The 23,856-nt window shown below is 38.9% G+C and overlaps 1 long non-coding RNA gene across 11 annotated transcripts in view; it reads right to left on the bottom strand.

Annotated features, from left to right (window-relative positions):
• The window catches only part of LOC140329280 (uncharacterized), a 293,563-nt gene extending 277,483 nt beyond the window's left edge, over window positions 1-16,080 (bottom strand). For 4 of the 11 annotated variants that reach the window (XR_011920458.1, XR_011920459.1, XR_011920454.1 and 1 more), the window contains exon 1: window positions 15,864-16,080. This is a non-coding gene — a long non-coding RNA (uncharacterized lncRNA). The remainder of the gene's footprint in view (window positions 1-15,863) is intronic. The other 7 variants (XR_011920449.1, XR_011920450.1, XR_011920464.1 and 4 more) reach the window with 5 other exon arrangements.
• Window positions 16,081-23,856: the final 7,776 nt, after the last annotated feature.

Genomic DNA, 23,856 nt, shown 5'->3' with positions numbered 1-23,856 from the left:
CGACTTTAAGCCCTAAAAATTACAGATTCCCCCCCCAAAATTTTGCATATGTTTTGATTCTTCCACATATGCTCAAAGAAAAGTTGTCATTTTAATTAAAATACGGGAAAGCTAGTTGTAAGTAAAAATTTAGGAGGATCCTAAAGTTTAGGTTTATGTACCAAGCTCTTCATACCTGTTGTGACTACTATGAGGAATACCCACTAGTACTAATACTTGATTTATATTTAATGCTAAGGCAGTCAGGAACAATGTCAAGAATATTGTCAGAGAGATCTTATTATTGATGTTGATGTATGCAAGACATATAAGTCCAAGACTTGGCTGACCTGTAACCACATATAACTCGGAGATCACCCTTGAATGAATTGACCTTTTTATTAATTTATACTACTGGTGTTAGGGTACTTAAAGACATGGGATGACAATCAACTGGTCAGGTTTCCTGGATCACCCAGGTTCACTGATGAAAGTGTATCTTCTCCAGCCTTGGAGAGCTTTACTAGGGAGAACTCCACCCACCTGCCCAGGACTGTCATTGTACAGTTGGGAGCTGTTGGGACTGGAAGTGAAGCCATTGCTGGAATGATCCTCCCTTGTTTTAAAAAGTTTTATAGTTAAAACGCTATTAAAGGATCTTGTTTAAATGTTAGGGAGACCCCACACTGTTTTTATGTTAATATACTATGTAAAACCATTTGCAAAAAAGCTAGTCTGAACATAGCCTTACGTTATGGTTGCTTTGACAAAACACATATCAAAGTGCTAACAAATCTTTTATAGCCAGCTAACAGTTACAGATTATTGACCAACAAATAAATATGTCTAGTCATTAAAATAAAACTTGTGAATGTGATTTCAAATTTTTTAACTTTAAACAATTATTTCATGTAATCTTATAGCCATGAGGACTGTTCATCATTTACTAAACAAGACTATCACCAAGCAGGACGAAGAAATGCAGAACTTTTTTTTTTGTTTTGGCAATGTTTACTAGGAAATTGTTATCAGGAAAACTAGATTTTTTTGTTTTTTTGCAAGCGTGAAGAATGGATTCAAACATTTTTTTCCGCCAGAGGAACGCATGATCAGTTCAAGAGGAAATTCATTTTCATTTATAAATAATACTGACCCATTCATAATGCTACAAAACAGGACATAAACAACCTACAATAGTTTTTTTTATCATGAACAGAGCTAGCTGTTCCTGAACAGAAACTAAAGCTAAATTGGGTTGCAATAAAATTCTAGCTGTCATGTGATAGTATTTTAACAAAATGAACAAAAAAATTTAGATTCCTAAAACAGTTGCTTAGGTACATTGTTAATATTGATGATTGTGAAGTCAGACTAGTAGTATCTGTAACTACAGAAACTGTGTATATTGAGAAAACTAGACCGCAACTGATTACTGTTAGAATTCTGTGTTTAAAGAGAAAATTAAAGAGTTGATGTCCCATGACAGAGCTTGTGCACAGTATCAATAGCACACACTGCACACTGGAAAAATATCTATATAGGTCTGATTGTTTTAGAAACTGGTATGAATTTGTATATTATAGAACATGTATGATCTTGATAAAATCACCTTATCTTTTTGAGTTACTGAAAGTGTAAACAGTTACTTTGCAATATAGCTAGCATCAGCTTAATCTGCAGAAGTCAGCAATACCATGCAGTCAGCAGAAAAGCTAAATGATTTTTTTTAATGAACCAAAACAAATATTACCAGTTAACTAACGACATTTCTCAAAGAGTGCATTTTTCTTGAAGATTTTATTTCTTACCTACAGTTTGCGTCCAAGCTTATACCTTTGTATAAACACGCCCATTTCTCTCTTATCTGCACATGATATATAATGCATGTATACATTTTTTGTGGAAAAAAAATGTGAACACAGACAAATATATCTTATTCTAGGTTGCCAAGTTTGCATTATATATATGTAACTAAAACCACCCCTGTGACTGTAACCTAAAGTAATTACCTGTTCTTAAGGAGTCCAATTCCAAGCTTTTTAAGCCTCTAAAAATGTCATTGCTTTACCTAGGGCCACACCTAGAAGTCAAATCAATTCTGCAAGTACAGGGGCTTGGGGATAGCAGTTAATGACAAGCAATAGTCATCACATGCAGGACATGCTAGATGAAACCAGAATTGTCCTTTGTATACATGTTACCCCTAACAACTTTTTATGAACAACCACTAGTCTACAGCAGAACATAAAAGATAATGATTTCCATGCCATGCCCATGCTTGATGTTAGTACTGAAATACAAATATGATATTCATCAGGTAAAAATGATTTTAAGTGAATTACCTGAATTCCCACCAAAATTAGGGCAATTTTTTGGACAGCGTAGACCAGGCATATCCAAAGTCCGGTCCAGGGGCCAATTGCGGCTCGTGTTCAGATTTCCACCGGCCCGCCTCCTCTGTCAAAAAATCAATGATATGCAGCCAACCAGCACTGTTGACCACAGTATAAAATACACGTGTATAAAAAAGCTATTATATACTTTATTAGAGTGGATCAACCGCCTTGCAATTATCGGCCTGCTACTGGGCGGGCATAATCGGCAGGAAATGAGTCTCCATGTGTGCACAGGGAATCCCCTATGTCAATATAGTATGCTGTGCAGGATCCGCACGGATCTCCCCACTCTGATTCCAAAAACGTGCTCTGCACAGAGCCCTGACACTGGACTTCGTGCATAGGGACCCTCACATTACCCTTTGCAGAAAGTATGGCCACCCCTGGCATAGACTATCATTTTTAATCATGATTATGGGAGTTATAGAAAACGTCTTTGAAGACCACTCCAACTCTCTCATATAACAAACAGCCTTGAAAATACTTTTTTTTTCCGGTGTGATAAACCCAAGTGTTTTTAGGCACTGGTCTTAAATGCATCTGCATCTATGTAACTGATATGCTGTATTCTAGTGTAGCTGCAAGTCTAATAAATACAAGAATTACCTTACTATGATTGGTATGTGGTTATGTTCTCTCCATTGGCATATCAAGCTTGTTTACTGTTTTAAGGAAAATCAAGGAATACCAGGCATTCCAAGTCCTGGCAACTTCCTCAGATAGGCCCAAAAACATTCCTCTTCTTATTAAACATTGCTGTGTTTACAGCTTTTTATCTATAACAGAATTTACTGGTGTATCTTCAGTATGGTAGTATATGTTCAGTGTGGTCACAGTCAATAAGATGAAAGTTAGTTTCAGACATTTACTATATCTAACATAGTTTTTTTCACTAAACCCAAATTAAGGGCAATTTTCAGACCGGTGTTATCCTTTCCATTTTAAAAACTGTACACTTCTAAAATACTAATAAAGCAAGTGTTATGTGTGCACAATAGACAGCAAATAGTTTGGGTAAAAACAAGGAAAATGTAAATACATCACTTACCAGTTATCTAGAAACCGTACAACTTTACATTGAGGATCTGTTTTATCACAAGAACTCTGAACTATCAAAAGTAACATGAGACACTCAGTGGGATTAGGGGTTTATTTTTTTTTAAATGACCTTATTTTATTAAAGCTTCCTCCACACACACACACAAACACACACGGCCTGTTACATATTCTTCATTTGTTACTGGTATTTTCTTTTAGGAAACAAACTTTTTATGTTGCTGCACCCATTGGTGAGGATGATGTGCCTAAATCCTGGGATGTAGATGTCCCAGAAGGCTTCAGCCCTTTGAGAAAATAAATCAGGCTAATGTTTAGTGGCACATCACAAGGGGGACGGCTGTTAAGCTAAGGAAGTGGCAGCCAACTCCCAAAACCAAGATGGCAGCTTGACGGAAACTACAGGGCTGGATGGGAAGAAACCACTTTTTTTTCTGAGGAAGCTGGAAGTTCATCTTTAAATGTGTGGCAGTGTGTTTTTAAGGTCCCAGTAGATAAAAATGAATTCCTGTAGCAAGGAAAATACCCAGCATTTCTATAGGTGAGAGAAAACTGCATGTTTTTTTTCTCTACAGTTTATTTCTATCTTCATTTCCTTTTTATATTTTTGATATTTTCCTTAATTGCTAAATTTTGATAATAATGGGAAAAAAACGCTTCATTTGTGTGTGTTTATGCCTCATTATTTTTACTATTCCTCTGGAAAGAACTGATGGAGTACAATATGGAGGCAATGGCGCTTGAACACGTCACATAAGAGTCCTGTGCTCTTCCAAATAGGTTAGACATTTCTCGGGGCTTTTCTCTTTTCTCTCTTCACATTTTTTTTATCCTGGTCATTAATCACATTTAGAACCCAATTAGGAGAGGTATGTCAGAGATGTTTATAGCCAGGTGGAATCTTACAGAGCTGATAAAACATTGCAACAGCAAACTTTACATAGTTAATGGCCTGACAGTCCAATAGCAAACAGTTCACAAAGCATGAAGCTTTGTCATACAGCTCACTATTTACATAAACAGACTATGGAACTATCAGTCGCGACAGCAGAAAGGTTCAAATAAACCCAGAATTAATTTCTTTATCTGGATTCTGTTAGCCTGGAACACAATCTGCTCACCGGCACTCCCCTCTTCATCTGCAATTCCAACAGCAAAGTGGAGTTTAGGAGCTAAAAGGGATAAAGCCACTTGACAGTTTCCAATGAAGCCAGCATTCCCCACCTTGTACTTCCAGAACCTGGCCCAGAGTTATAGCTTAAATAGCCAACACATAAAAAAATTCCCCCTAAAACGGTTGTCCACATTATAGGGGACATTGTGAACTACTAAAGAAAATACATTGGCCCACACTGAGCCTAGAGAAGGCAACAGCAAACATACAGTGCCACATCCAGGGGCCCATCAGAACAACTGCAGAAACAGAATATGATAAAGGCATTGTTGCCAAATCTCTCTAACAGACCTTTGGATAGCAGTAACAACCCAACAGGGGTTCTAAACCAGAGGTCAGCAAACTCTGGTCTTTAGGCCAGATACGGCCTAGCCGGTAGTTTGTTCCGCCCTGATGCCCTTGGCCGATCCGGAACAAACTACTAGAGCCACCGGTGCTCCGGAGCTGCATGCGGGTCTTGAGCCTCCCTGTTGTGGCTCCCTGCCCCATTTATAGTGGCTGGCGTTAACACTTCCACCTCCAGGGTAAATAGGGAACATTTCCCTTCAGGGGGCGTTCCTGGTGGGGGCAGAGAATATAGGGCGGAACTCGAGAGAGAGTCTTGCCTAGTGTGCTCCTGCCTACCCCTGAAATGTCCTAGTGGCCAAAAAGTTTGCTGACCTATGTTCTAAACTTTCTTTATTCTATCCAAAACTGAAAGAATAAAAAAAATTTTTGTGTGATCATAGATTTCAGAACATCTATTAATCCATCCTTATAGATTTGGCCTTGGATTTTGTTAATGACATAAGACTGGTATAAACTTTAAATTGTAAGCTCCTCAGTTAGTGATATAGCTATGGACTTTTTAAAGGTCTGTGTAATATCTTGGTGCTATAAAAATACTTGCTAATAATATTAACTGCAGAAATTCTAGTCTTCAGAATGGAAAAAGATATATCAGCTATTGGTTCTTTCAATTTTAAAAGTACCTATGCAGCCACTGACCAATGTGAAAGTGTCTGTGACTGTAAACAAATCCTGGGCTATATGAAAGTGGTTGTGACTATAAACAAAGCCTGGGCTGTTCACTCTCCGTGTGGCATTAGTATATTATATACATTACATACACTGTGAATCTAGAATTACACTGTGATTTCTTCTGCTTGTTATGTGGACTGTTGGCTCAAATAGTACCTAAAAATAACTGAATGAAACACCCCATTGACAGCAATTGTGTTCATTACGAGAGGTTGCATAACACAATAAAAATGAGCAGAAAGTCTATGTGGACAACCACTTCCTGTATATTACCCTGTAGATAGAAAATAAATGAATGTACAGGACATTATTCAGGCAGCTAGATTGTCTAGGTTTGTGTTAGGTCACAACATATGACTTTTTTGTTTCTTGTACGAGCATCTACAGTAAAAAATCTGGCAGAAATTTCCCCACTCTTAAGCTTAAAAAAAGTTTTGCTGGAGTTGTGCTTTAAAAAGCACATCTTATAGGCAAACGACAGTAATAGTAAATGCCTAAAAAAGACAAATTAAACAGAAATATATTTTTATAGGGTTTACTGTTTTATTTGATTGATTTTTGTGTCAAATGGTCAAATGAAGTACAGCTGCCCAAAATTAAAACAATGTAGATCTTTAGAAATGTATATAATAGCTTTATGGGTAAAACTGGCTACTCCTGGGGCTCCATCTGGTGAGATGGCCATGGACTTCCACAAATGTAGGTCATCACTATGATAAGGTGCTATTCTTAAACGTTAAATGTTTTATCTAGAGCACAGCAAGGGTAGGCAGATGGCAAATAGTCATCGCCTATTTGTCCCCCTTAAGGCACTGCTCCCCAAATATATTGAATGTGATAGCAATGAGGAAGTCTAAGGTTCAACACCTGTCCCTATGTGGAGACCGCAAATACTCACGAGTACACTTGGGGAGTATTGCCTTAAAGGGGACAAATATCTCGCTGTAATAGAGGATGACTATTTGCCCTCTGCCTACCCTTGCTGTGCTCTAGATAAAACATCTTTGAGAGAGGAGCCTATAATTCGCACGCAGCGTATGGATATCTCCTCTTCCTGAGGAAGCGGACCGTCTTCTGCGAAACGCGTAGAAGTTGTGGACTATCTCACTCAGAGAGTACTCCGTAAGGAGATCTACACCAGTGCTATACTCGTTTCCTCCTTTTATTGATTATGTATAAATTTTAACAAGTGTCCTGAATAAAGCTGTAAGTGATTTTATTTGTCAAATGAGAAATGTTAAATTTTGACCTTAAAAGTCCTGTAATTTAGTTATTTGTTTAGGAAACCTTGCTACATGTGTCTAATTTGAATTGGGATGTGGTCATTGTTTACTTGGTCTTGAAGTGTTTAAATTACTATATATAATTATAGATCTAGTAGACAACCACAATGAAATGTAGCAACTTTGGGACCACCAAAGTTGCTTCCTTCCTTTCCTCTGTGTAGTGCCCCTCGGCACTTTTTTAATTATCTTGACCCTGTAATGTATAATCCCTCTTCCTAGCCGAGTGCTGCAAATAATCTTTATTTGAGAGACAGAAGAAGGAGTGCAATCACTCTGTCAGTCTCTTTAACCAGTGACCAAGGAGAGACATGGTGTGCCAGTCCACGAAACATTGGGGCAGTTTTTCTGTGGTCCCCACAGCTCAGCATCCAGTAGCTAGCAAAGAGAGCTAAAGAGAAGAGCACATTGACAATGCTTATCTAAGTCATACTCTATTGGCATTCTGTACAATACAATGTGCAGACAACCCTTTAACTTTCACTGCATCTTTCTCTTCTGTGTATATCTGGTAAACAAATATAAAGTCAAGAATATAATGCCTGCAAGATTTGTCAGGTTTTCCAAAGGCTGATAGCTTCCCAAGTAAGTATATGGCAATTAGTTACAATTTTCCACATTTAACTTCTTGCCATGAAGATCAGGCATAACATTTTCTCTCTGACTGTGAGAGAATTATACCCTGCCTAGTTACCCAGAGGTATGGGGTGGCAGGTTTAAAGCTTGCTCCTGGAAAAGCGACAGACATCCAGAATTCAACTTTCTTCATGCATAGAGTCAAATTCATACTTTTATACCGCCCCCCGACTTTTTGCTTTCATTAACATTCGGACATTTGGCAACCCAATTTTAGTACTGATGTAACAGACTTGTATACTGTAGCTATCAGGATACAATTCAATCTTGCTGTATGATCTGAGAGTAGTAAAACTACATACACATAAGGCACTTTCCCACCAAAAAAAGTACAGTAGTAACTCAACTTGCCAGTAGCTTGACATGCAGAGCAGCAGTCTAGAACTCAGTAATATACACACAAACAAGTTACAGAAAGAAACATAATGTGTGGCTGTATGTTGCCATGGCTGTCCTCCACCCTAGGATATGGCCTATGCCAAGGGTGTCAAACTTACATACACAGTGGGCCAAAATTAAAAACTTAGACAAAGTCGTGGGCCAACCTTGAAATTTGTTGAAAAAATTGAGACATTTTTTTCCTTCTCATTAGATATAAACCCTTTTCATATGGAAACAAAGAGGTTTTTCTTTACATTCAATCTGGAACAAGCTTATAATAAAGAAAGAGGCATAAAAATGTTTTTTTTAATTTTATTTTTAAGTAAAAATCTTATGCCTCTTTCTCTATTTGTAGCCTTCTGAGTTTAATTTCAATGGTAACCTTTTTGCACAGGCTAACAATAATAATAACAATTTTCTTCTATGAAATTCCAACCATTCAAGTCCATGCCTTGGAGTAGCAAGGAAAAGTACAGCTGAGGGGGAGTGCTGGAAATGCCAGACACGGCCAATGCGAAGCTAAATCTTATGAGTGGCCCACGCTGGAACTCCCTCTTCATTGAAATAGCGCTGCTACTAAAATTCCCGACATTTTTTGCGTCTATAAAACAGTCCAATGTGGGGCCACGCATAGGCAGAGAGCCCGCTGCTCTATAGACGCGAGTGATGTTGGGAATTGTAGTAGCAGCGCAATTTCAAGGCAGTGGCAGTTCATATTTAGGATTCCTTTGACGGCCAAAAAAAAGGACGTTGGCGGCCAGATTTGGCCCTGGGCCAGAGTTTGACACCCCTGACCTATGCTGTCCATCTAGGTGGAGCTAATAAACAATCTTAGATTCATCTTGGTGGAACTAATAAACACGCAAAATATTGATAAATATATGCCAATATCCTTTACCTGCTGACCAATTTCCTTCACAGGCCATTTATTCTATACAAGACAAGCTTCAATATGTGGCTATGCTGCCTTTTTCAGTCTCCTAGAAGTACCAGTATGGCCACCCTTTGTGAGCTTTCCCAATCTAAACTCCATCTGCATATGTGAACCATGCATAGACATGCTCATGGGACAGGCAGCTGTCTGGCTACACATGTCTTAAAACTCTATTTTGTTGTTAACACACTTCCGGGAGTTTCAAATACTGATTCCTTAATGCTTGTTGGTGTTCCTTCCCTCCAGCTCTTATATCCTGTAACCAACCCTGAGCACTTCATTGAATTAATCATTTTCCGTCTTCACATGTCTATATCTAAATTGAGTAAGAACCTGTAAGAATATCCTGTAACCTGCAGCCACTTCAATATGCCAGGCCAATTGGAACCAAAGAGAAATAAATACACATAAAAGAGAATAATACCAGGATGGGTATCTTTATTTTAAACTTGATTGCACAATTTCGATTTTAGTACTGTGGAGCCCAAACAGCTTTACCAAGAAGGATTCCATCTTGTTGGTTTGTGCATAATCTCACGTGTAAAAATTAATTCAGTCTTTACACAAGTTTCTATTGTACTTAAGAGATGGGAATAATGCATTTTATTTGAAAGAGGGAGCTTCCTAAATGAAAAAGAACATTTAATAAACTGTTTTTTATATATCATTTATTTTAAAATTGTTTTGTCATGCATTAAACATATTTGTGTCAGTAATATTCTAAAATTCATTTAATCATAATGCATTGTATTGGGCATTTTTTGTGGTGCTAGGGTGGTTAAATACCTGAGAAAATGCACATAAAATACAGTACGATGATGAGATGTGCCATTACTGTCTGGGAACTGCTTTCATTTACAGTATAATTTTCATCCAGAGTATAGTGACAAAAAATGATTCAGCCCTGGAGATGAACCACATGCAAAATATATGCAAAGAGCATGAAAAACACAAAGTATGTGAACTTTATTAATGGAGATCCTCTATCACTGAAAAAAAAAACAAAAACACAAGAAAAACACACCTGAAAATGACAAGCAATTTTAAACAGAAATGTCCTAACCTTTGGGACAGGAATTACATAAAAGCATGTGTTTAGGTAAATAACTGTACACTGTTTCCTTTGATTCGAATGGGGAAATTCTGGTCAGTACACACAAAATGTAACTTGCAAAGTTTTTTTTCAATATATCAGTTATTTACCTAAACATGTGCTTTTATGTATTTTCTCTTGTGATAAAGTGCGACATATTTCATGGTAATGTGTCCGGTATGAACATACTTTTGCGCTTTAGTTCCATACTTTAAAATTAAAAACAGGAAGTATTTTTATTGCAGAAGTAAAAGGTAATGCCACTTCTGCAATAAAACATATCATCCTGTTCACAGTCTTCCTAAAATACACTGAGATGCGTATTAGCAGCTCTGTGTAGGATACCAGAATGTGCCAGGTATCTCAGCAGCCCCAGCAGATAAAGGAGTGGACTCCTGCACACATGCTTTTTAAGTTATGTCATCTTTATCAAAGCAATCAAGATGGCCAAAGACTCTAAGTAAATGACTGGGTGAAGATGGCGGCACCCAAGTCTGACAGAGGAAGGGTAAGTGTAATTGAAAAATTGCAATTAGACAAGTAAGGCGATTTTATTGCAAATGGGCTACTGCCTGTCCCTTCTGCAATAAAGGACCCGCGTGGTAACAATTTTACAAATTTTAATTTTGTTTAGTTCCACTAAATCAATAGTTCTTAGGTATCGATTGGTCAATTTATCTAAAGCAAGGGTGCCCAACCTACGGCACCACCTAGGGCTGCCAGCTCGGGCTCTCTGCTCTCCCTGCCCATTGTCTTGCGGGGGATGCAACGCACACATCTCCAATGCTCCCCTATGAGATTGTGTTACCAGGAAAGGGTGTGATTCCCCTGAGAATGGGAGTGTACTACAGACCTAGCAATCAGCTGTATCTGCTCCCCTCCGACCTTGTACTGTGATATAATCCAAGAAATAGCAGCATGGGAGCTGTGTCTGTGTTCATGCTGCTGTCATTATCCCCATGTATAAACCTTTATATCATCTACACTGACTGTCATAGAAATGTGAAATTTTCAGAGTAAACAGGAGATCCATGGAGCTGTTACTAAAGTTTCAGCCCCCTAAACATAATAAGTTGCCAGATATGGGGTCACAAGCATAAAATACTAATAACAATCAGGGATATTTTAACATCAAAAAGGGCTATTTCAAGGGTCCAGGGTCCCTAAATTTAGTTAGCAAATTAGGGCCCCCCTGGGGCCACCTCCATGGCAATGAGCATTAGGATACTGTCCATTCATTCTGTGCTGTGGTCACATGAATTGCATGCCTCTGGAAGTATCCATTGCAGAGATTTTGGGGTACAAAGTAGATTAGTTGCCCCCTATAACTGACAGGACCGTTGTTTGGTGTAGTTTCTGCTCTTTGGTACAGGAATGGTAAGTGGGGAGCAATATATGACCAGTCAGCACTGTATGATAGCTTTAGTTTTGTATCTTTCATTATTGAAATGTTGCATTATTAAAACGTTACTTAGAAACAATGACAAGATTTTATTAACAAAAAAGAAAAGAAATAAGCAATTTTTTGTGGAATTCAGAAGGCAGAAGAAGGAATAACAGCTAGCATTCAACTATATTAGTCCAGCTGGATTACTCACAAAGTGGTTTTCTCAAGTACAAATTCAGTGTTCACCTCACCTGGTGCCAAAGATGTGACCTTCTCTCAACAAAATGACTCATCACAGGCTACAGGTACATGGAGTGACTAGAGCCTAACAAGCTGACAACATTTCTGCCCTCTTAATTCTTGCCATGTGAAGCGACAAGCACTTACCCACTGAATGAATGAATAAGAATTATTGACGCTTGGCATTGCAAAAGTAAAAGGGTACGGAGTTGATGTAAGGGTTCATTCTGCAGACACTCTGTATAAATTCAGATTTAGGCCTTTGTTAAAGTGTATTTTGCCATTTTTCCATACAATCCTTTAAGGAGTCCCATATCCACCTGAATTAGATTGAATATGGGTCAGAAATAGGACAACAGCACTAGTACATGAGTTCTAAAAGTTCTCAGAAACATCTCAATTCTTTGTCCCAAAGTAATGTCATCTGTGTAAAAAAAAAAACAATTCTTCCTATTTCACAGTACATGAATTAAGGGAAGAAGCCATTATAAATGATTAGGTTATACACATGGCATGAAGGTTTTCATCCTACAAACCAACTACAGTTATAATAAATGAAAAAGTTTCAAAAACTATTTAACAAAATTCCTACTCAATAAGAGGAAACACCAACCAAACAGATAAAATTACACAAATCCAGTGGTTTTTAAATCCTTTGGTATAAAAGCCAAATGGCTATAAATAGGAAAAAGGAAAAAAACTGTCATCATTTTTCATTCCAATAAAAAGCTGGCCAACAATCTGTTTTTGAGCAAGCTGGTTTTAAAAAACATAAGAGTATTCTAGAGCAAGCATGAAGTTTATTTACATACCCATAGAGATTTCAAATGGTGAACATTAGAACTTTAAATTGATCAGCAAGCAACACAGGGTTGCAGTAGATTATATATATATATATATATATATATATATATATATATATATATATATATATATATACCGTATATATATATCTACCCCTGCCCCCTCTGCATTGATTACATCTTAACACACTCTTTGCCATTAAAGACAACTTACAGACTCTTTCCCATTAGTATGATACAATAACCCCCATATAAACACAAGGAATCACATTATCTGGTGCTCAACATTTCCATTAATTCCTAATGGCACCCCAAACCCGCCCTCTCAGAGCACTGCAGTGCAACATAAGGCAAAGCACTACTGTGTTTTGCACCATTTTCTGAGCATTGTTGTGAATCAAGCAGCCTCCTAATGAAAAGCATGCCAATGTGCACATCAACATGTATGCATTTTCAAACATGCAGCAGGCAGTCTGGTGTGAACGAGTCCCTCTTAAGATGGATAGGATACTTGGTCTGAACAGCAGCCTACACTGGGTGGTGGTACCAGTCAGTACTGTGAATGTGTTGTTTTTCTCCATAGCTCCTAATATAAAAGCCATCAAATTACAGGTTTCCATTAGGCAGAGCCTATAAAAAATAGGCAAGAAATGTATAGTAATGCATAGCCCAGGAGGCTCAGAAGAGAACTAGATTAGCGGTCGACAACCGTTGATCTGCACGAAAATTTTAATTGTCCACAGCTCTGTCCCCCGTATGGACAAAACCTGCCCACTTTCCTACTACTGTCCTACTACTGTGCTACTGTCCCCCCAGGATGTTTATCAAGCAGGTCTGAGCCTGCAATGGGAGATTGGGCGGTTCTGGCATCATGACATAACTCTGGGGGAAGTTTCTTCCCCTTGGAGTGACACACGGCTCCCTGCGCATGTGCGGTATGAATTCCATGGATTTAGTGGTCCGTGAGGTCCAAAAGGTTGGCGACAACTGAACTTGATCACAAAGTATGAAGGCTGCAGCTCCTAGGCCAGGTCAGGTGCTGTCATAAGGAAGGATAGCCAGATCAGAGATAGGAGACAGCTAGGATTAGTTAGTGGACAACCCTTTTATGTAAAGTAAAAATTTGTTTAGGTTTAAAAAAAACAAAAAAAAAAGGGTGCAGCACCACCCCCTAATTCTCAATCGCCTAGGTGATCGAGAATGTATGGGAGTGCAAAGCCTCTCGGGATACCTACGTCACGCATCCCAGGAGGCTCTTGGGTGCTCCTTCTGCGCATGCCCGAGCATCTCGAGCATATACAGAAGGAGCCTTTTCATGGCAAGTTTTTGTTCTATCATCATCCGATCTCGCACCTGCGTCGGGTGACGTAGGAAGAAGAACCTGGAAGAAAAGGCAAAGATAGCGCCGCCCGGCGCGCTGGCTCAGAGAAGTATGCCGGGACGACATGGGACCCGATTGAAGACAGCTCCGGATGGATCAGACTGCCCTGCAGGATTGAAGGTAAGTGTATTTTTTTTTGTTTTAAGCACTTTTCAGTTTAGTTCCTCTTTAACTAGACAGAATACCTTATCTTTGCCCTCTGCATTTTACTGAATTGCTTCCCTAAATACTGACTGCTAAAGGATCATTGAGAGTCAGTAATGTGTATGTGTCTGTGCTCATTCTTTCTGATTATACTGTACCTCTAAGACACTGGGAAGAAGTAAATGGGAGTACCTTTTTTTCTCCTTTAAAGCATTTAAAAGTTATTTTATTTTTCCATAGAAGATTTTAATTTTTGTAACATAGCGTTTATGTTTCAACTTAGTATGTGATCATTTTTAACACAGTACTTAACGACTATTCAAAATAACAGTGACCTAAATGCATATAAAACAGACATAATGAATGACTTTTTCACAATATTTTGTAAATAAAGGTGAAAAATATGGGAGAGGTCTGTTTGCTCCTGCTACACCTTCCTGTATGATATCAGCAAATAGGAATAAAACCATAAAGCAAAATAACAAGACTTCTTCCTCTGATGAAACTCACAAAAAAACTGATATTTTGATTTTTTTCCAGCCATTTGTGGCATATGTGTTTGCAAAGCTCCATAATCAGGATGCACGTGGGTCATTTTGTAAATGGCGCCTAAATATGTCACATGACAACGGAGAGGTAGTCACCTATCTACGTCTGCAACTGTTCACCTCTACACTGGCAGCTTCACTTCAGCTTTATTTGAATTTCAGAATTAATCTTTAAAAAGAAACAGGAAGTTCCTGTTAAAGATACAATCCTGTCATCTTACAGCATTCACCACAAATACAACTTCCTCTTTACAGTCTTGATGTGTGTGAAACAGCAATTTTACAAAAAGGTTACACAGGAAAGTGAATAAGCTGGCAGAATGCTGATAATTCTTTACTAGTTGCCAACCTTGCAACAAAATCACAAAATCCTCAAAAAAGGACCAGAGAAAGCCTTATTAAAAAAAAGTCTTATTCTGAATTAATAATTCATTAGCGCAGTAACCTATTGAAAGCAAATAGAATTCATTTTGATAAAGTCAGAATAGGACTTGGTTCATTCTTACAGACTTCTGCCAGTTTTTACATTTTAAATAAAATCAAATTGTATTGTGCATCTACTAATGTTTGTTTGCATTCTTTGAATCTTTCCCCTTTTCTTTCTGTTTTCTGTACTTTCAGTGTTGTTTAATGTTTTTGATTACTGTACCTGTAATTTATATCTCTATTGAAAAATGAATTTGTAAAAAAATAAAAAAATAAAATCTACAAACTGATGATGACAGTAGAAATGAGAGGTTTTGTGTGCAGAAGTAAAAAAACAGAGAAGTTTCTACACTTCTTGTAGCATTCAGAAAATAATTCTACCATATATTATACCATTTAACATCATTAGGTGTTGTCACACAAAAAAAAGCAATGTAATAGTAAGTTTGATTATAAAACACATGGATCTCTAACTGCTGGTATACAATTCCCCATGACTGCACAAGTTGCAACATTTGTGATCACAGCATCTGGAAGCAGCACTTGCAGGCAACATCTACTGGCCAGTTTACTAACACTTGGTAGCAACAGTCATTGGTCATTTTCTTATAATTTGCTAGCAATAGTCACTGATCTTCTGCCTAACACTGGCTAGCAGCAATCACTGGTCATCTTCCAGACATTTTCTAACAACAGTTACTGATCCCTTTCCAGACACTTGCTAGGAATGATTACTGATCATCTTCCCATTAATTGCTAGAAGAGCAGATAAGCACACAGCTGTCTGCATGGCACACACCTTTTCATATTATCCTAATGCTAACTACTCTCATCATTTCCCTAACATCTTCTCAAATTATAAAGCAAAACTACTGCAAGCCAAAACTATCTCAGTCCACATAAAAATAAATGTTCCTTGCACACAAGGTGATAAAACATATATTATTTTGCAGGAGTTTACATACAGTGCAATGTTGCTTACCTGCACAGGTCACCATATAGATGCACACTCTGCTTGTAATGTGAGCAAGTCTTTAGGTTGTATTCTTGTATTGCACATGATTGTTTCTGCAGTGTTACTTTATATTTCCTTGTGCAGTGTTTCTTCCACAGGCAGCTGTTGCTGGTGATTTCTATACAGAACTGTCACCAAGCAGCCTAAAGCTGTCACAAGAGCTCCACACACCCACTTGCGCGCTCCCGGTCGATCCTCCAGTGGCAAGCATGCGCTCACTTACTGAGCATGTGCACTTTTTCTGTGCGCGCTCACGTGCTGAGGCTCAGTGCAGGCAGTATAGATCAGTGCAACGCCTCTTTTATTAACCCTTCAGCTCCTAGCAGCTCCCCATCCTATCAACTGTATTATTAACATTTGTTTTTAGTAAGCTTACATCTAATAGCTCCCCAGACACTGCAGAGCACCCCTAACAATGCCACAGCCCCACCAGCTGCATTTCTAATAATGATCACATCACACTAGAAATTAATCATTTAATAGTTTTTTTTCTTTGTTTTTGCATAATTGTCTCCCTGCCTGACAAATCATGTGGCTGCTTCAAACATCCCAGAACAGTTCAAGGTACCCAAATTACAGCCACTGCTCTGACTTACCCAGATACCCATGCAATTAGGCATAAACATTACAGGCAAGACTGGATCTACCATAATGCAAAGTAGGCATATGCCAATGGGCACCAGATTGAACAGGGCAGATTTTCTCTGTATAATTAGCTAATATTAGAAATAATCAGGATTTATATAGCGCCAACATATTACGCAGCGCTGTACATTAACCTCCTGAGCAGTAACCAGAGTGTGGCTTAGGGTAAAAATAACAGCTGATAGTGGTAACCCCAAACCACACTTGGGGTAGCTAAAAAAATAAAGATTTACCTGGTCCCATTGGCATCCTCCAGTGTCCTGCCACCCTCTGGCCACGTCCTCTTCGTCTGATCTGTCCCCCGGCAAGTGCGCTGACGTTCCCCGGGAGTTCCTGGTGACGTCGGTGCATGCGTCAGTGCGTGCAGAAGCGTGGCCGGAATTTTAAATTATTTTGTAAACTGGAATATTTCAAAAATTTGGGTAGGGAATTTTGTACTAAAAAAGAATGAACAAGCTGTCACTTGACGGACTTGCAATTTTTTTTGCTTGATCTTGGTTTGAATGATCGAACCTTGATACATCAATAAGAGCATGTATATGTTACAAAACCAAACAATCTGCCAGAGAGGCAAAAACAGCAAAGTCGTGGAGCCCCTGCCATACCAATAGATTATTTGCCCCACCAAGCAGCCCTGCTAGTGATGTAGGCAGCTGGGAGCCAGGTTGGCAGGATGAGCCCTACAATCTGGGATTCATGTGGTGGCAATGCTGAAGAGGGTAGATGAGACTGAAGATCATTGCCATTGCCACTAACTCAAACAAAACGCACACAGTGCTGTATACATTTATTGTAGAGGTTGTAACTGTTTTGTTTTTTTAAACCTAGACCTAAACACTCACCATACTACGATGCATGTGCACTTCCAATCTGTGCACTGTGGTGGACTACATTTCATGTCTGTTGGGGTGCTACTTAAAGTGTACTTAAACTCAGAATTTTCACTTTACATAAAAGGAGCGAATGGGAGCGCAGAGCCTCCTAGGATACCTACGTCACCCATCCCGGGGGGCTCCTGGCTGCTCCTTCTGTGTATGCCCAAACATCTTGGCATGTACAGAAGAAGTCCTTTCATCAGTAGAAAAAAAAACATGCCGTTCTCACTGTGCATGTGCACATGCACACATTGGGTGACGTAGGAAGAAGAACGCGGAAGAGAGGAGAAGATGGTGGCGCTACCTCTGCGCCAGACCGAAGACAGATACCGGGACGACACGAGACCCGATGGAAGAAACCTACCCACAGATAGGCCGATCTGCGGGATTGAAGGTAAGTGTGATTTTATTATTTTGGATTACTTTTGGGTTTACTTCCGCTTTAAAAATAAATTTTAACAATCTTTTTAACAACTTGTACTATACTTCATTGATCCCCCTTCAAGTACAGACTGACCTGATAAATAATTACCTTACTTTTGGTTGCAGCAATCTGCACCACACAGCCCTGCCGGGCACTGCACAACCATTCTAATAAAATAATAAAATAACCCTGCTGGCTCCTCTAGTACACACGTGTGCTTTGGTCCTGTTTGTTCCCAGGCATAATTCAAAGGATGGCAGGAACATGGCTCCTGTAGGTAAGAATGGTGCCAAGTTTGGGTGTATGCTGAAAAAACATAAAAGACATTTTCACTTGGGGAGCCGCTTGTTTCTGGTCAAGGCCACACAGTGAGGATGTCAGGATTAGGAAGGAAGGTAATTATTTATTACAGCGAGATATGTTATAATTTACTAAAAGGGAAGTTGCATTTTAGGGATAAGAGCAATTATAGAATCTAATTCTCTAGTAGAATCTATTTACTAGTAATGCATCATTCCATATAGTCCCGAAGGAAGGAAAGCATATAACAGGTAGCCTCCGGGTTATGGACATCCGACATATGGACATATGCTCGCTCCTGTGCAGAACCGGGGCTTGAATGGGGGGAGGGGCGGCTTGGATGAGTTGCAGAAGAAATCTTTTGCTAAACACATCTGAGGTTGTGGGTGATTTTAGGAGGTTAGCTCTTTCTGCAGCCTCTTGTAACTCTTTAATGACCAAGACAAACTCTGCAGTCGTTTCTTTTTTGCATATCAAAGCAGAGCTTGCTCCAGAAGTTAATGAATGTCTAGGCTGCATAAAAACTTTTTTTGCTTTGTTTGTGAATAACTCACAGTGAGGATTTTATACAGTAACTGACACCATGCTGCATATTAATATGTTGAGACAAACATCTGTTCTAATCGCTTTTAATAAAATAATGTACCTGTTCTGACTTACATACAAATTCAACTTAAGAACAAACCTACAGTCCCTATCTCGTATATGTAATCCGGGGACTACCTGTGTGTATACATATATATATATATATATATATATATACAAAGGGGGTGCTGAGAAGTTCCTGGCTTTGCCCCCTTTCAGATGAAATAGAAAAATGAGTGTGGGGGCATATGACAGCCTAATATCTCAGTATGTGACTGTGCAAATATCATGTCTTTGCGATTCTTAAAACTGTTTTTTCTTTTAGTGAGAAGCTGTGATGGCGGAGAAACAAGCAAGTTTCACGTCGTTGGAGTTATGGGCCATCATGAAGTTTTTGTTTCTCCAGGGAAAGTCAGCAAAGGACATTCATATTGAGATGTTACAAACACTGGGGGAGAAGTGTCCTTCCTACAGCACTGTCAAAACCTGGATATCTTGTTTCAAGACTGGTCATTTCACCGCTGAAGATGAGCCCTGCAGTGGGCGCCTCCCAACCCCAACTGACCCGGCAACCTGCGATGCTGTCCATGAGCTGATTATTGAGGACCAGCAAATATCCGCAAAAAAAATAGCCCGGATACTTGACATCTCATGGGAGCCTGTTGGGTTTGCTATCACCACTATCCTAGACATGCGCAAGCTTTCAATGAAGTGGGGGCCAAAATGTTTGAACAGTGATCAGAAGAAGGAACGAGAAGAAGTTTGAACGTTAAAGCATCCAAAGCCATTTTGGCCCATTTTGAAGCTGCACAAGACTTTTTTGCTAGGTTAGTGACTGAGGATGAAACCTGGCTCCACATCTATGATCCTGAAACCAAGGAACAGTCAAAGGAATACCACTACAGCGGGACCCCGTGGCCGAAGAAGTTCCAAACCCAGAAATCATCCAAAAAAGTCATGGCGTCCGTTTTCTAAGACAAAGACGGTATTCTGTAGATGGACTACCTTACTCAGGGCTCTAGTATCACCGAACAATATTATGCTAACCTCCTGAACCAGCTGAAGGAGGCAAAATAAGATGAAACACCGTGGAAAGTTGACTAAAGGGATTCTTTTTTTGCAAGACAATGCACCTGCGCACATGCCCAATGTTGTGGCTGCCAAATTGAACAACCCTGGGTTTCCAAGATGGTTTGGTCCACCATCCCCCCTACTCACCTGACCTGGCCCCTTCAGACGATTATCTGTTCCTGAATTTGAAGAAACACCTGAAGGGGCAACAATATGAGGACATTTCTGAAGTCAAAGATGCTGCTGGGAGCTGGCCCAACCAAAGGAGTTTTATCTGAACAGTCTAGAAAAGCTGGAACTACGCTGTACCAAGTGCATCAGTCTCAGGGGGGAATGTTGAATAAATGTGTTATTTCATAACTCTGGATCTATTCTTTCTGGGCAAAGCCAGGAACTTCTTAGCAACCCCTTGTGTGTGTATATATATATATATATATATATATGTTAATTACTGCCATTGAAACAGATGGATTCTCCACCAGGGAACGTTTCAGTCAATGTAAAATTCCCTGCTTTATAAATAGCAGCTTGTGACAGAAGGTTCAAAGTATTATCTACCATTTTCTGTGCAGAAATTATGCAAAAAGTATTTTTTCAGTATGTTTTGTACTTGTATGTTTTGTAGTTCATGAAAAGACATGTGACCTAACCTTTACGTTATATACACACAATAATTTCAAATCGATATGGTTATTGCTATGTAAATGCCATTGATCAAACACCAAGTTCAGAGGCTGTTTGCAATGCATTACCTTGGACACATTGGGCCTGATTTATTAACGCTCCCTAGGACTAGAAAAGATAGACTATCGTGGGTTAATCTGGGTGATCCAGAAAACTTGGAATAGATTTGGTCCAGAATTTAAAGCATTTGCCAACTTAAAGGAAATGATTTTAAAGAAATCTTTTCCAAATTTGCTGATCACTCATGTTCACTTATGATAAATTTTCTTCTTCATTCTTGGACAGTTTCAATAAATCAGGCTCAGTTTGTACCATATGACATTAGTGATCAGGGTTGGCGTTTTTCTTAAGCTTTTGAGCAGCCTGGGAAATGTCCAGGTGTCATACATAATACTGTATTAAAGCAGAACAATTTATACTGATGCTCATAGATTGTTTTTGCTACAAATTTAAAAAATCCCCCCTAACATTATGTGTCCCGGATATACAGTTTTCATTGCCTCCATCTGGAAGGTTTTTGACATCCATTCTGGAAAATTAACTTAGCACTTTAACTACTCTAGCAATAGTAATGTATGCTCTTTTTTGCTCCCAAATCTTCCATAAAATCAATATAATTCCTATCAATAAAATTCCTAGAATAAGTACAACATTACAGGAAAGAGTGTCATTATAAACTGAACCATAATGTACTACAAAACATTGTGTTCACCTTTTCTTTAGTTACATAAACACAGTTAACAGTGTTACAAATATTTTATGCATTTGTTTATAGCAATAGCAAACATAATGCTAACTTTTCTGTAACTTTACAAATGCACAATTCTTGGGCTCCAGTAAACTGATATTGCCCATAATAAGATGTTGTCATCAGCATGCTGCAGACAGGAGGAAATGATTTCCCTTTCTCCTCTTTCTCATTATTCAGACTGCAACATTGTAACTTTATAATGAGTCACAATGTGGGAAGCTGTGGCAGGGGATTATCTGTATCACAGGTGTACACACCAACAGGAACTGCACAGGCACCAGGATTTTACATATTGTGTCATTGCTTTCAGTGGCTGAAAAAATGGCATTGGAATATCAGGTAAATATCTAAAAACACTTAGGTATTTATGACAAATAAGCACATTCATATTTGGTGAAAATATTTAAAGTGTATTAAAGCAACAATTTACATTAATAAGAATTTATTAGTAATTATCAGACTTAAAGTGTACCTAAACTCAGAAATTTCACTTTACGTAAAAGGGTAGACAACTCTTACACCTCCCAGTATACCTAAGTCATGCATCCCAGGAGGCTCTTGGGTGCTCCTTCTGCACATGCCTGGGCATCTCAGGCATGCGCAGAAGGAGCCCTTTTCTCAAAAGGGAATAAAATTGCCGATATCACGCATGCGCAGTGAGATCGGCAAGTTTTTCTCCCACCTATGTCACCCAATCTTGCGTCTGGGTCGTTTGACGTAGGGACAAGAACCCAGAAGAAGAGGAAAAGATGGTGGCGCGCTGGCTCGCGGACGGATGCTGGAACGACACGGGATCCGATAGAAGAGACCTCCCGATAGATCGGACTGCCCTGCGGGATTAAAGGTAAGTGTATTTTTGTTGTTATGGGGACTTTTGAGTTTAGTTCCTCTTGAGGTTTGTAAGCTCTTTTTTCTTGCCATTTCTCTACATTCCAACTAAAGAGCAATTAGGAATTTTTGAGAAAATCAACTGTGGAAGTTTGTGGTTGTTTGTAAACTACACCTTACTAAATGTATTGCAGTAGATAAATATTAAAATCTGTGCAGATTCTGGCCCTCATGGACTAGAACTGGACAGCCCTATACTAAACCTAGCCACCCTATTCAAAACTGTAGATAAAATAAAAGGCGCCTGGAATGTAAATATATTGGGGAATTTGTGGGCTATCCATGTGGAACAAAATGTGTTTAGCCTGTACAGTGCTGAAGTGCATTTGAGATGTACTGCTATCTGCCTACAACCTTTGGGGTCGCAGGTGCACTTGTTATACCCTTACCTCTTAGTTTGGGCTCCTTCATTGATGTGAGGTCCACGCTCCTTCACCCGCTGCCTGCTGAGATGTACTTGGATCCTACTTTCTTTGGCACTGTTGATGCAAGTGCTTTGCATTATCGAGACATCTGTTTTTTACAGATGCTGAGAGTGCATAATGCATTGCACAATCAGTGTACCATTAACACATAATGCTAGCAGGAAAGCAGAGAGATTTTTTTTTTATCAGAATAGACATGGAAAGTCTCTTCTAACAAAAATCTCTACATGCAATCTCTCTCTAGCAATCTTTATTTTAGGTCCCCAGTGAAAAGGTACATAGTACAGTTTGACAATTGAAAATTCAGCCATCAATAATTCCGTTTACTTCAGTTTCCCAGCATGAATTGCGGATTGCATTTTCAATACAGGGGTTGCAGTACACAGTTTGTCCACTAATGTTTTCATGGCGCTGTTCTGCAGAAACTGCGGAAACAGCTGTTTCCTGCTTGCTAAACTAAATACACGTTGAGACGCTGCTTGCTCCCTGTGTCAGATGTCCACAGGTGCTGTGGGGTAAGGGCTGGCCTGCGTGTGGAGGTAAGTATAAAAAAAAGAAATCCAGCGCACCTCAGGTCCTCATAGAAAACATCTATTGTGTCCCATGTTGGTATGTGTTAGCTTTAAAAAAGAGGAAGGCAGCAGGCATTAGGCTGCCAAGTAGCACAACATGCTGTATATGGTACATTGAATGGCTGACACACTTTCTGCAGGGCAAATTCCACTGTATTCCAAGATACAAGACTAATGGAACTATTTTGTCCACCTTTTGAGGTAATATTTAATTGATATTTAATAAATATTTTTTCTGTTACCCATAACCCTGTCTTGTCTTGGTATTCTCATTCCTTTTCTGTATTCTTCTTGTTTCTCATTCTTCTAATTTTTTTACTTTCACAAATGCTGTGTGATGTATTTGGTTTTAATTTTTTGTATGGAATGTATTGCTGTAGTGCTTCATTCTCTCACTATCCAAAAGTAACTGCACTGGTTTGTTATTACCATAGTGATCTTATACCTTGTAATCGCCTATATTTGTTGTATTTCTTTCTTTTATTCAAATAATAAACACTTTTACAAAAAACTTACAATCAAGAGAAAGAAAAGGCATGTAGAGATGGACACTGCCATGAAGAACCCATGAAGTCCCCATACAAAAATACATTTTGGAAAATTAATGTTTGTCGGGGACAGGGGCTTTTGGAGGGTAACATTGAAAATATACAAATTCTTTAAATAATATTTTTGGGGAATGCCTTGGTACTTGGAGTTATTTTGGAGTTATTTTTGGTGTTATTTTCTAAAAAAAAAAA

This window comes from Pyxicephalus adspersus, chromosome 4 (genome assembly GCF_032062135.1).
Source record: "Pyxicephalus adspersus chromosome 4, UCB_Pads_2.0, whole genome shotgun sequence".
NCBI classification, from domain to species: domain Eukaryota; kingdom Metazoa; phylum Chordata; class Amphibia; order Anura; family Pyxicephalidae; genus Pyxicephalus; species Pyxicephalus adspersus.
Note: the sequence above shows the minus strand (reverse complement) of the source record. Positions and strands in the feature narration are given on the sequence as shown.